This window comes from Triticum aestivum, chromosome 7D (assembly GCF_018294505.1).
Source record: "Triticum aestivum cultivar Chinese Spring chromosome 7D, IWGSC CS RefSeq v2.1, whole genome shotgun sequence".
NCBI lineage: Eukaryota > Viridiplantae > Streptophyta > Magnoliopsida > Poales > Poaceae > Triticum > Triticum aestivum.
In genome coordinates this window covers 270,916,822-270,929,143 of record NC_057814.1, presented here as the reverse complement: position 1 = coordinate 270,929,143, position 12,322 = coordinate 270,916,822, and the positions used below count along the sequence as shown (strand labels likewise).

The following is a 12,322-nucleotide window of genomic DNA, read 5'->3' as shown; positions in this document are numbered from 1 at the left end:
AATCTGCATCCATGCTGGACCATAGCCTCATAAGCTCCGGGATTGGTTCCGGTTGCTTAAGCTGGATCTGGCCATTGCGACAGCAGAAGCCGTCAGTCTCAGACTCAAACGTTCTGGCCTTGCAGTGTTTGCAATTTTCGTCGAGTTTCAGGATGTGAGTGTTGTCTGGAATGTTTGAGTAGACAGTGTCAAATGGATCAATGTCGCTAGGTTTAGTGCTAGACATGCTTGCTTCCTCGTCATCATCCAATATGTCATTATCGGATCCTGCGGGCATTTCTTGAAAAATCATGTACAAAACAGTAACAAAAAATAAATGACACAACAATAAAGCTCCACAGTGTCATAGTGTAGAGTTGGCAATACCTTTGTTGCAAAACATGTAGTACTCCTCATCAATCAAGTCGTGTGCTTCCTGCTCATCGCCCATGGTGCCGCTTTGGAATACATCGATGTCTTCTGCATTGTCATCGTACAGAATGCGACAACAGACAAGATCATGTTAGAACGACATGCTGAGAATGAGCATAAGAAACTAACAATCGCAATTTCATACCATCAGCACCGGCAGAGTATCTCGGCATGTTCGTCCCCGGATCGCCATCAGATGAATCATCTTTTGCGGCCCGAGAGACGGGTGATGCGCGGCTTGGGGAAGTGGGACATTCAGAGGTTGAGTTTGCTAGGTCTGTAAGGGGGATTGCGATGCATTCTTTGCACGGTGTTTTTTTCCTTCTTTCATAATTGGCCTTCCTCTGTGCACTTGACTCCCCCTTCTCAATCACCGACATGCTTTCGCGGCGTTGCACGCGCTTCTCGCGTATTTTTTCATTCTTTGTTTCTCTGACCTCCACCGTTAATTCGTCACTTTTCTTCTGATGGAATGCTCTGCTACTTGCGTTTTTCGCCTCCCTTTGCTCGTTTGTTAAATTACGTTTCCGCTCATTGTCACTTTGCCTCCTAGCTAGAGCAGTGTCCTGAATGACAAAGGCATGTAAAGTTGAAGGGGGACATGTTGCTCCCTCTTTCATTAATTTTGTAACGCTAGGGCTATTCAGGTCGTCTGGATCAATAATATTTTCAAAACATAGTTAGAACAGTTTGATTTATCGGCGCTGGAGGAGTGCCATCTAGAATAGTAGGGCCTGATGACGAAACGGATATTGAACGTAAGCGTATACCTGAAGTACCAGATGGACGTTTGTTTTGATCTTTGATATGCTTATCCTTGTTCCTCCAATAAGCAGCTCACCGCAGGGCGTTTCTATGGTCTCTCTTGCGTTCTTCTTCTGTTTTTTCCTCTGTTTCTTGTGTGGCATTCAAAATCACATCTAGATCCATTACACACATTCCCGAAAATTAGAGATCATACCACTAAGATGCAAGCAATTGCTGTTTTAGTAGGAAAAAATTTGATTACCTTGTAGCTCATTGTCATTAACGATCCCAGATGAGACCATAGTTGTATCAGGAAATGTCCGTGCATCATGCGAGAATGATGTATAGTTAGAGCTGGTGGGGTTGCCTGGTGAACCAAAGTTGTCCAGACATATTAATGCTTAATTATTAAGACGGTTCTGACCATAATGGTTAAATCATTATAAGCTTACCTGATAAATGAAGGGTCTGTGCATGTTCAACTTGGACATTATATTGTTTCTTCCGCCGATAGGAAGCCCTCCTCAGGGCGTTTCTATGGTCTCTCTTGCGTTCTTCTTCCGTTTTTTGCTCTGTTTCTGGGGTGTCATTCAAGATTACATTCAAATCTTTGGTCATTCAGAACATTCCCGAATATTAGAGAATAAAACAGATACGTGCAAGCAATTGCTGTATGAGTAGGCACAATATGATTACCTTGAAGCTCGTTGTCATAGATGAGTCCAGATGAGACCGTATTTGAACCAGGAAATGTTTTAGAGCTGGTTGGGTTGTCTGGTGAACCAGAGTTGACCAAACATATTAATGCTTATTGGTTAAGACGGTACCGACTATAATGTTTAAAACATTTTAAACCCTACCTGATAAAAGAAGGGTCCGTGCATTTTCATCTCGGACATTAGGTTGTTTTTTCCGCCGATATGAAGCCCTTCTCAGTGTGTTTCTATGGCCTCTCTTGCTTTCTTCTTCCGTTTTATGCTCTGTTTCTTGGGTGTCATACATGATTACATTTGCATCTGGTGTCATTCAGGGCAAACCCTAAAATTAGAGAATATAACAGAAACATGCCAGCCATTGTTGAATGAGTAGGCAAAATATGATTACCTTGTATTTCATTTTCATTAATGAGACCAGATGTGACCGTAGTTGTAGCAGGAAATGTTGACGCATCATGCGATAATGCTGTATAGTTAGAGCTAGTTGGGTTGTCTGGTGAACCAAAGTTGTCCAAACATATGTCAGCTTAATGGTTTTGACGGTACCGACTATCATGGTTAAAACACTTTAAGCTTGCCTGATGAATGAAGGGCATGTGCATTTTCATCTCGGACATTAGGTTGTTTTTTCCGCCGACAGGAAGCCCTTTCCAGGGCGTTTCTTTGGTCTATTGTGCAAAAATATTCTGTCATTTGTATTTTCTTTGGTGTCATTGGTGTCACATAATCATGACATTCATGTCATTATCTCTAAAGCCAAATGAGAAAACACAACTTGACATCTAATGACCATGTGGATGGTGAGATAATATTACCTTCTTTATCTCTCACACAAAGGACACCCGATGTGACCGTAGCTTCATGAGGGTATGTTGCATCATTAGGCGAGACTGATGTATAGTCCGAGCTAGCTGAATTATATGATTCAACAAGCTTGGTCAGTACTTATTTAAATTGTGTAATAAGTGACTACCTTCGTGCAAACACAGCACATACGGGACGTGGATCAATTTACCAACCATGATAATCTCGTGTGGGTTTATTTATCTCCCTATCTTCGAGAACATTTGTGATATCACATAGAGACTGGCGACGGGATGACTTCCCATTGACTTGTTGGTTATCCAAACCATCTGACTTGTTATTGCGATAAGCCGCCCGCCTACGAGCGTTGATAAGATCCCTATGATCTAATAAGCAACATAGTATGAGCATCATATCATCTCTAATCAAGGATATAGGTTAATACAACGAATCATGTGCATACTATACGTATGCACATCAAACTAAGAGCAGCCATCAACCTCACCAGATTTTGCAAGTACCGGCTGATTCTCATCTTGTAAGCTGACAATATCCTCATTTTTTTCTTCCGATAAGCTGCACGCTTCCTTGCATTGTACTGCTCCCTTGCTTCCTCAGCGTATTTTTTGCATTCATTATTTAGAGAAACAGTTTCAAGCTGTTCGGAAGCTGTGTCGTCTGCATCATGTTATAAGTACAAATCAAAAAACAAATAAAACACACTGAACCACAACCGAATACGCCGGTTGGGAAGGTGGATATCATGCCTATGGATACCTTCAGTATCATTTCGTAGCTGCATCTTATGAATAGCATGATCGAGTGTTAGATTAGCCGTAGCCGCAAATGTTTGACCATCAGCATGGTATCCAGGCCTTACCCATTCTGATCCATCTGTAGAGTTCTAGTCAACATGAATACAAAACCAATGTTTGCCTGGTATGCAGGCAAACAACAAATACATCTTCAATCAATCATGTACCTGTTTCCGTCGTGTAAATTGGGTCAACATTTGCAGCTACGGTTACGATGCTTGGATTATATTCTTTCAGATTTGTCTCGCTCGTAGGGGCTGCAACACATTAAGCATGGTCCATGTCATTGTCAGATATGCACGTCAGGCAATACCTCACAGTAATTTTCACACAGTTATATACCGAGTTCTATCGCGCAAATAGCTTCATCTTTTTCATCAACGGGTATCAAGGTTGCACTGTATTCTTCAACATTTTTACCGCTCGCCTGACCTGCAACACATTATGCAAAAAGATTGTTACTGTCAGAAATGCAAGTATTTCTGGTGCAGTGCTTAATACCTGTAGCTACGTCCTCTTCTTGTTGATGTTCACCGGCTTTGCTTTTTGCATTACCCATACGCAAATGGAATGACCGTTACCTCCAACTTGTGTCTGGCTGTGGTGTTCTTGAGGCCTGGAAGAAACATAAAAGAAACCTGAATCAGATGGAGATAGTAGATGCAAGATGAAAGCAAGAGAGATGGCGCAGATGATGGTAATTTACTTGAAGGCATGCACAAGATGGTAATTTACTTGAAGGCATTCACAGTTTATCATTCAGTTCCTAGACACGGTTTTATCTTGAACTATAAGCACAATTGCTTATGCACATTCTCATATGCAGGGTGCTTTATCATATTCTTGCCAGCCACAATCGTTGTTCATTGAAAGCAATATAATTCTGGTAATCAATTGCTCCCTTGTAATTAATCATGCTAGACAAATCAATTGCTACATTTAAGTTTTATCACACTTTATTATACAGTTCCTTTACACTGTTTTATCATAAACTTTAAGCATAATTGCTTATGCACCATCTCATCTGTAGGGTGCTTTCTCATAATCTTGTCAGCCACAAATCGTTGTTCATTGTAACAATATAATTCTGGTAATGAATAGCTCCCTTGAGATTTCTGGTTGACACTATAGCTATTCTCTCCGTACGGTTGTGGACGAAAAATGCATAACGATTCGTGACCTGCACTGAACCTTACTTGCTGCTATTTTAATTTGCAGTTTTGTCAAAGTTATCTTTTGGATGGCTGGTAGATTGCAAGATCTACAGATCTCTAATCATGTATCATTGATGGCTGGTAACGAATTGCTCCCTTGTAATTAATCATGCTAGACAAATCAATTGCTCCATTTAAGTTGCTTATGCACCATCTCATGTGTAGGGTGCTTTCTCATATACTTGTCAGCCACAAATCATTGTTCATTAAAACAATATAATTCTGGTAATGAATTGCTCCCTTGAAATTTCTGGTTGACACTATAGCTATTCTCTCTGTACGGTTGTGGATGAAAAATGCAAAACAATTTGTGACCTGCACTGAACCTTACTTGCTGCTATTTTAATTTGCAGTTTTGTCAAAGTTATCTTTTGGATGGCTGGTAGATTGCAAGAACTACAGATCACTAATCATGTATCATTAATGCATCGTCCTGTGGTGCCTGTGATGCCTGTAATGTATGTGATGGCTGTACATTCTTATCTGTGGTGCCTGTGATGGCTGTAGATTTCATGAGGTGTGTGTATGAAATGCGATGGATGTAAATTTCAGATTCGACCTAAATTCTATTCATAAGATGGTTGTTTGAAAGGGGCCGGCGGCGGATCTGTGATACCTGGAGTGAGTGTATCTGGCGGCGGATCCTGGACGCCTTCGGCGGTGGCTCGTCACGTCCTGGACGTCTCCGGCGACGGGTCCTGAAAGGGATCGGCGCCGGATCCTGGAAGCGCTCAGCGGAGGGTCCTGCACGGGACCAGCGCCGGATCAAATGGAGTCCGGTGGTTTTGATGTGCGAGTTACGCGCCAGCGGTTTTGATGTGCCAGGGCGGCGGTGCATGGATGGATCGGTGGCGGTGAAGGACCGAAGGGCGGCGGGCGAAGGAGGGCAGTGTCGGGCGACTGTTCCTCGCAAGAGGGACACGAGACCTCGCTCGAGGACGCACAGTCGGGCGTTTTTTTTTCGCTGGTTAATTTTCGCCGGTTTGTGCTTGGTGGTTTATTTTCGATCGTCTCAATTAATTACGACGGAAGGTTGGGCGTGTGCGGGACTCGATCGCGGGGTTTTTATTGGTTTTTCGCGGCTAAGCGGGAGGTGGGAGCAAGTACCAACGAAGTACCAAAAAAGACCATATTAGGTGGGACGAAAATAAAACCCGAAACGCGGACTAGCAAATGAGACATTAGGAGTAAAGACTCCTAACGTCTCAGTACGTACGTAGTTCGTTGGTTTCCACCCTTCCATCGATCTCCCCCCACCCAGGCGATCCCCCTCCCACCGATTTTTTCCTTCCTCCGAAAACCAAGACCGGTTTAATTCATGCCCAGAAAAAAAACCTCGATCCCCCCTCCCATCGATACCCCTAACAAATTCTTTTCCTTTTGCACATAACATGTATTCCATGTATAGTAGAAATCATATCACAATTCATGATCACGTAGTCTTTCCGTGTATGCAGCCTAGACCTTCCACATATCAAGTTGGATTCTTTCCATGTATACAACCGAAACCTTCCAGATGGACGACCCATATCTGCGAGCCAGATTTTGCCTCATTTGGTGAAGGCATCCCCATCCCTGGAAGCGACGACCGGGCTGGGCGACGATCTCTGGAAGCGACGACCAGATCGAGAGACGGTCTCTTGAAGCGACTACTGGATCGGCGACGATCTCTGGAAGCGACGACCACCTCCTGGCAAGTCAGAGTTTTCCATGGAAGGTGTGCCAGAGTTTTCCATGGAAGGTGAAGCCACAGGTCAGCATCATTACCCTATTCATGTGAGTACAAGATCAATATACAGCAATAATTTGTAATGCATCAGACTCCAGAATAAGACTGAAGTTCTTCAGTGCCAACGCCGCTTCGGCTTAGCCTAAAACATATTACAGTGACGTTCTATGAACCATAAAACCAAAGGTGTGTGTTCACTTTACCTCTCCTGTTATACTATAACTTGTTGAGGAAAGAAATAACCCCCCATTGAGATGCATATCTGTAGCTCATATTACTTCCAGTGTCCATGGAAGGATATCAAGAATTGTGGTCCAGTGACGACTAAGACTCGGTTACCATTATTTGTTGAAGAAGGTTCAAGCTCTGCTAGGGCCTGAACACAGAGTAGAAATTAAGGTATGTGTTTCGACCATTATTTGCCTGGCATATTGCTGATCTAAAGACATGTGTGTCTTTTATGGCAGCCTTCGTACAATTATCACAATATGTAATACACAGCTGGAGGAAAAATCGACATATATAAGTGTGCCCCACTAAAGGATGTGTTTCGACCATGCTTTGTTTAGTACAACCATTAGTAAATAACAAGAAATGCACATTATGAATTTGCTGCCGCACTTATGTGTTTCAATAACAGACCAAGCTTTGTACAGTACAACCATTAGCAAATAACAAGGAATGCACACTATGAGCAGCGTGCAGAATGACATGAAAAGCTAACAAGCAGGATAAGGAAAATCAGTCAACAAAGTTCAAAACTTGTTATAATTCAGTAGGCAAAATCAATAGGAGATTACACACTTGATTAGGACATAGGTGACACGCCATGCTCCTGGATTGCTCCTGCAGATTATATCAAACTGAAGAGCAGTTTCATGGAAGAAAATACCCAACATCTGGTAATTAAGGGCAACTGAAGAGAAATAGAGCTTAAGACGTTAGAAGCGCCTAACTGAACTAGCTTCCGATAGAAAATCACCAGTAATTCAGTGATATAAGTATTCTTATTTTTCATGCAATGACCTAAAAAAGGAATTATATTCACTAAATAATCCACCACAACCAAGGAAACGATTATAAAATGAGCATACTTGTAAGAAGAAGTGCTTCGAGTTCAAATAATGCTTGCAATGTCTTAACATCACCGATATTCTCCAATAGGATGTTATCCAAATAATGACTGACACAGAAAACAACCACAATAAGGTGATTAGATTCTACTGTAGAATATAACTTCAGATATTTTCTGAACACTTCGTGGCTGGCTTACATGGCAACGACAGGCTCAACAAGCAAAGCTCAGAAACATTGATGTTCATTGTAAGTGTTTTAGATGGCGGCATGTACCAACCATAGACATGTAGGCCGCCGCTGCTTACCTGCTTTCTTCTACCGGCTCATCCCGCCGCATCCAGCCAGCTGTTGCCACTCGCCGGTCCCAGTCTCTTCGGCCGCTCACACCCGATGTCCAGTCCGCTGCCTCCGGGACCTTCTTCCTAGCCACACCTGCCCGCACCTACTGGCTACTGTGGCCTTGAGAGAAGAAGTAGACATCCAGCCAAAAGGCAGAAACGTATCACTGGTTATAGGTAGATATCATAAGGTCCAGGATCTAGCCAGAACAATTAAGACATCAAGTTATCAAATCAAAATATATCCATTATTACATTTGTACCGAGTTTGAACATGCTTAAACACATAGAAAGTAATATGCAGATTATATTATCCGAAACTGATATTGCTGGAGAGAATTATATTAGCAGCAACTGCTTAGTTCAAACAAAATATGGTTCGTCTATTTACTTACAAGTTAATTAAAGCATCTACTTAATTGACAAATTCAACTATAGAGAGCCCATGGGCAGTACTCCCTCTGTAGAAGGCATGGAATTTGGCTTATAGAATGCTTTTAATCCATAATGGATTCATGCGGCCCCAAAGCAGAAACACACAACGTCCCAATTTTATTTTGCGGTTTAGTTCTCTCTTAGTTTCATTTATTTTGTGTCTGTTTGCTCCTTTTACCTTTTTTTAGGCAGCTGGAGCTGGACTCCAATTAGATGAACTCCTAACTAATGTTTAAGAAATGGAAATAGTAGCAGCATCATTGCTATTGAGGTTTTCTATTCTCTCCTTGTTTCTGGCATAGCCATGGTCAACTCGTGGTAACGGAGAATTACTTGTTGGTTAGATTACTTTTCCTTTTGGTAGATTACTTATGTATATTATCCTTTTGCTTTGACACTGAACACTGGAGATGTAGTATTCTGCCGCGATCAAGATACCAGCTTAACCACCACCTGATCATTTTGCAAAACAGAATGCACCAATTTATGGATAGTTGTTTTGTAATCAATCATCTACTACATCTAAGTAAAACGTTGTTGCGTACTCCCTCCGTCCGAAAATACTTGTCGAAGGAATGGATGTATCTAGATGTATTTTAGTTCTAGATACATCCATTTTTATGCATTTCTGCGACAAATATTTCCGGACGGAGGGAGTACATGTAACACACTCCAGCCTTCATTCTTTGCTTAACATTAGCAGACGGTGTAAAATAACCAAGCTCACAACATTCTGAAGCAATCTATTAGCTACTTCAACAGGCAATGGACAGAGAGAAGGAATCAACGGGTGATTTGCTCATACCAGTGGAGGCATAGAATTCTTCTCAAAATTTATCGCAGCACTTGTGGTCAGTGGCGAGGATGAACACCCACACCCGCTCCTTGTTGTCGGCCTCTGCGTCCTCCTCCCTCAATGCGGGTCTATGCGAGGAATTGATCTATAAAATGCTACTGTTAGATATAACAAATAGGTGACAAGAAATAAACAGGAACTTTTCATTTTCTTTGTTTGGCGGACAGTGTTGGAGTCTATATATTATTTGTTTTCAACTTCTCATTTTCTTACTAATTTCTATCATTAGACTCACTTTCACTTTTATTATCTTTCCCTTTACATGATTATTTAACATTGACATGGGGGAATTGAATAATGTATTCTCTCCAGTGGAATCTATATAGCCATATACCATTCTTCAGATAATGGAACATGTGGGTAGATCAAAACTATATATCAAAGTTTATCATGGCAGTAAAAACACACTGTTGATTCTGCTTTTATTTTCCCATATTAATACCCAAAAAGATTATCCATAAAGACGCATGAATATAATAACAATAGTATAGTGAGGTCTATGATCATGCAAAGTTACTTTTCACTTGATTGGAACCATGACATGCTATGTAGGAAAATTCAGTGCTGGCTTATACATACCCAAAATGGTGTGCTTCACCAGACTGTTGAAGAAGCTCCTGTCGGCATGCTCAGCGTAGAAGAGTGATAACCTCTCTGCAGCAGATCCAGTATAACAAATATTTTAAGATTCTTCAAACTTTATAGGCGAGGCATTGTATATTACGATGTAGGCAGAGCAGTACTGCAGTTGGCAATTTCAGAACATGATTGCTAGCATAATGATGAAAATAAATACTAATGATCAAACGGACAACGCAAAAGGAGGCATTCGCATCGGGAACATATGGTCCGCTGATTTATGATTTATTATCTTGTATTACACAAGGATGTAGTTGATCAGCTTATGTAGGTAATAGAGTTCTACAGGTTATGCATCGGTAAGAGATGATCCTTTGGTCCCTGATTCTGCCTGTATTAGATCAGGATGTAGTTGGTCAATATCAGATATGGTTGTAGTGGATTAACTTAGACAGTAGTGTATTTCTATGAAGCAAGATTCAAATATTTCACCAAAACACGCTTAGAATAACAATACAGTGCATTTGTCAGTAGTTGTGATGTTTCTATGTACAAGAGGATACTTTGTTGAGTGACATGCATAGCCCAGTTTGTTTTTACCAACAGCAATTAGTAGTAGCTTTGTGAAATTCAGAACGTGTACACCCTGTACACCCTGAAAGGCTTCAGATTCACGGATACGTACATGGCTGTGTACCTTTCTAAGGTGCCCATCGAGTTGATTAGCCTGTAAAATTGTACTGATGGAGAGGAAAGAGGGCCATTGCTTCATCTTCCCAGTAATCCGTTGCGAGAAACGCACTGAATTTGAGCAATAACGATGTCGGGCCACGCCTCTGTCTTGATAGGCAGGCCACCCCATGGACGAGCCCCGTTTTGAACGGATCGACGATGCCGCCGGAATGGAACCACTGCAGCAGCGACGCCATCGGGACTGCAGAGATGTCTCCGTGATCGCACAATCACCGCCGCACGCCTATCCGACTCCCACCCCATCGCCAGACAGGGAGGCTCCATCGTCGCGCCAAGCTTCGCCGCCGCTGCACCGCCGGAATAACCTGACGGACGTGGATGGCAGCAGATCGAACCAATCGAGCCAGGAAGATGCGGCCGAGTACAACATGGGAAGGGATGGTGGGCTCGGCGCGCAACATGGAGGAGAGATGGCGAGGAGAGGAAGGGCCGGCCGACGCGGTGGAGGGGATAGGAGTATGCGGCGGCGCCGTCGATGGAAGGGAGACGGCGGGGACAGGAGAAGGCTTGAGATTGAGAGAGTGAAGGTGCCACAGTGCGGTGAGTACAAGGGGAGTAGCTTTTTTAGGGTGGGCGTATCTCTATCTCTACCTGCTAATAAACCAGGGATTGTTTCTGGTCGTCCGTCACGCTTTTTTAAAAAAAAGTCCCTGTATTGTTTAGTAATTGAACCCGCAGTACATCATTAATCTATCACGCAAAAGAAAAAAACGGTTCGCTGAAAAAAAACAAGTCACCCATACGCATCTGCCTCCTCGACCCCTCACATGTGCCCAAGCCGAGCCATCCTTACGCCACCACCACCACACCTCCGCCAGCTCGCCCCGTGGCCGCCGCACCTCGGCCCGCTCGCCGCCGTCGCCGCACCTCCGCCATCTCGCCGCCGCAGCCGCACCTCCGCCAGCTCTCGCCGCCGCGGCCTCAACCCAACCACTTCGGTCCCCCCCCTCCATACTTGTGAGGAGAGGCAAACCGGCAGCGACCTTGCAGGGGCTTGCGGTCGCGCGGTCGGTGAGAACCTGCCGGATCCGGTGGGAAGTGGCGCTCGGGCGGTGGATCTGGAAGGAAGGCAGGCGGAGCTCGGAGCACAACAGTAGGTGGGCGCGGCATGGCGTCGGGTAACTGTGAGAGAAGAGAGAGATGAGCGGGAGAGAAAAGGGAGCACGTGAGGAAGCAGATGGGAGGCCGAAAGGAAAGAGAAGGGAGCGGTGAGGTGCGGCAGTGGTCCTGCTGCTACTCGTCGGTGGCTCGCCTGCCATCTGCGCGCCGGAATTGCGGCCCCATGCAAGGGAAAGATCAGCGTTGCTGCAACCACGGCAGGACGCCCACCATGAGCGTACCTTACAAGCAGCGGCAGCCTCACTTCGCCTAGGACGGCATGACGATTACGAAATATTCAGTCATCCCCCTTGCGTCTGTTGGGGAACGTAGCAGAAATTTAAAATTTTCTACGTATCACCAAGATCAATCTATGGAGTCTTCTAGCAACGAGAGAGAGGGGAGTGCATCTACATACCCTTGTAGATCGCGCGCGGAAGCGTTCAAGAGAACGGGGTTGATGGAGTCGTACTCGTCGTGATCCAAATCATCGATGATCCTAGCGCCGAACGGACGGCACCTCCGCGTTCAACACACGTACGGAGCGGGGACGTCTCCTCCTTCTTGATCCAGCAAGGGGGGAGGAGAAGTTGATGGAGATCCAGCAGCACGACGGCGTGGTGGTGGAAGTAGCGGGATCCCGGCAGGGCTTCGCCAAGCGCAAGCGGGGAGGAAGAGGTGTCACGGGAGGGAGGGAGGCGCCAGGGCTTGGGGTGCTGCTCCCATGCGCCTCCCCACTATATATAGGGG

The 12,322-nt window shown here is 44.2% G+C and overlaps 1 long non-coding RNA gene across 7 annotated transcripts; it reads right to left on the bottom strand.

The window, feature by feature from the left end:
• Window positions 1–6,069: 6,069 nt before the first annotated feature.
• LOC123165551 (uncharacterized) lies at window positions 6,070–11,030 on the bottom strand. 7 transcript variants are annotated; one of them, XR_006483043.1, is made up of 5 exons: window positions 10,419–11,030; window positions 9,722–9,796; window positions 9,092–9,227; window positions 6,640–8,018; window positions 6,070–6,475 (listed from the first exon to the last, which is right to left on the bottom strand). It is a non-coding gene; the product is annotated as an uncharacterized lncRNA (long non-coding RNA). The 7 variants fall into 7 exon arrangements; XR_006483045.1 differs by having other exon boundaries at window positions 6,070–7,619; window positions 7,819–8,018; XR_006483040.1 differs by having other exon boundaries at window positions 6,070–8,018; window positions 10,407–11,030.
• Window positions 11,031–12,322: the final 1,292 nt, after the last annotated feature.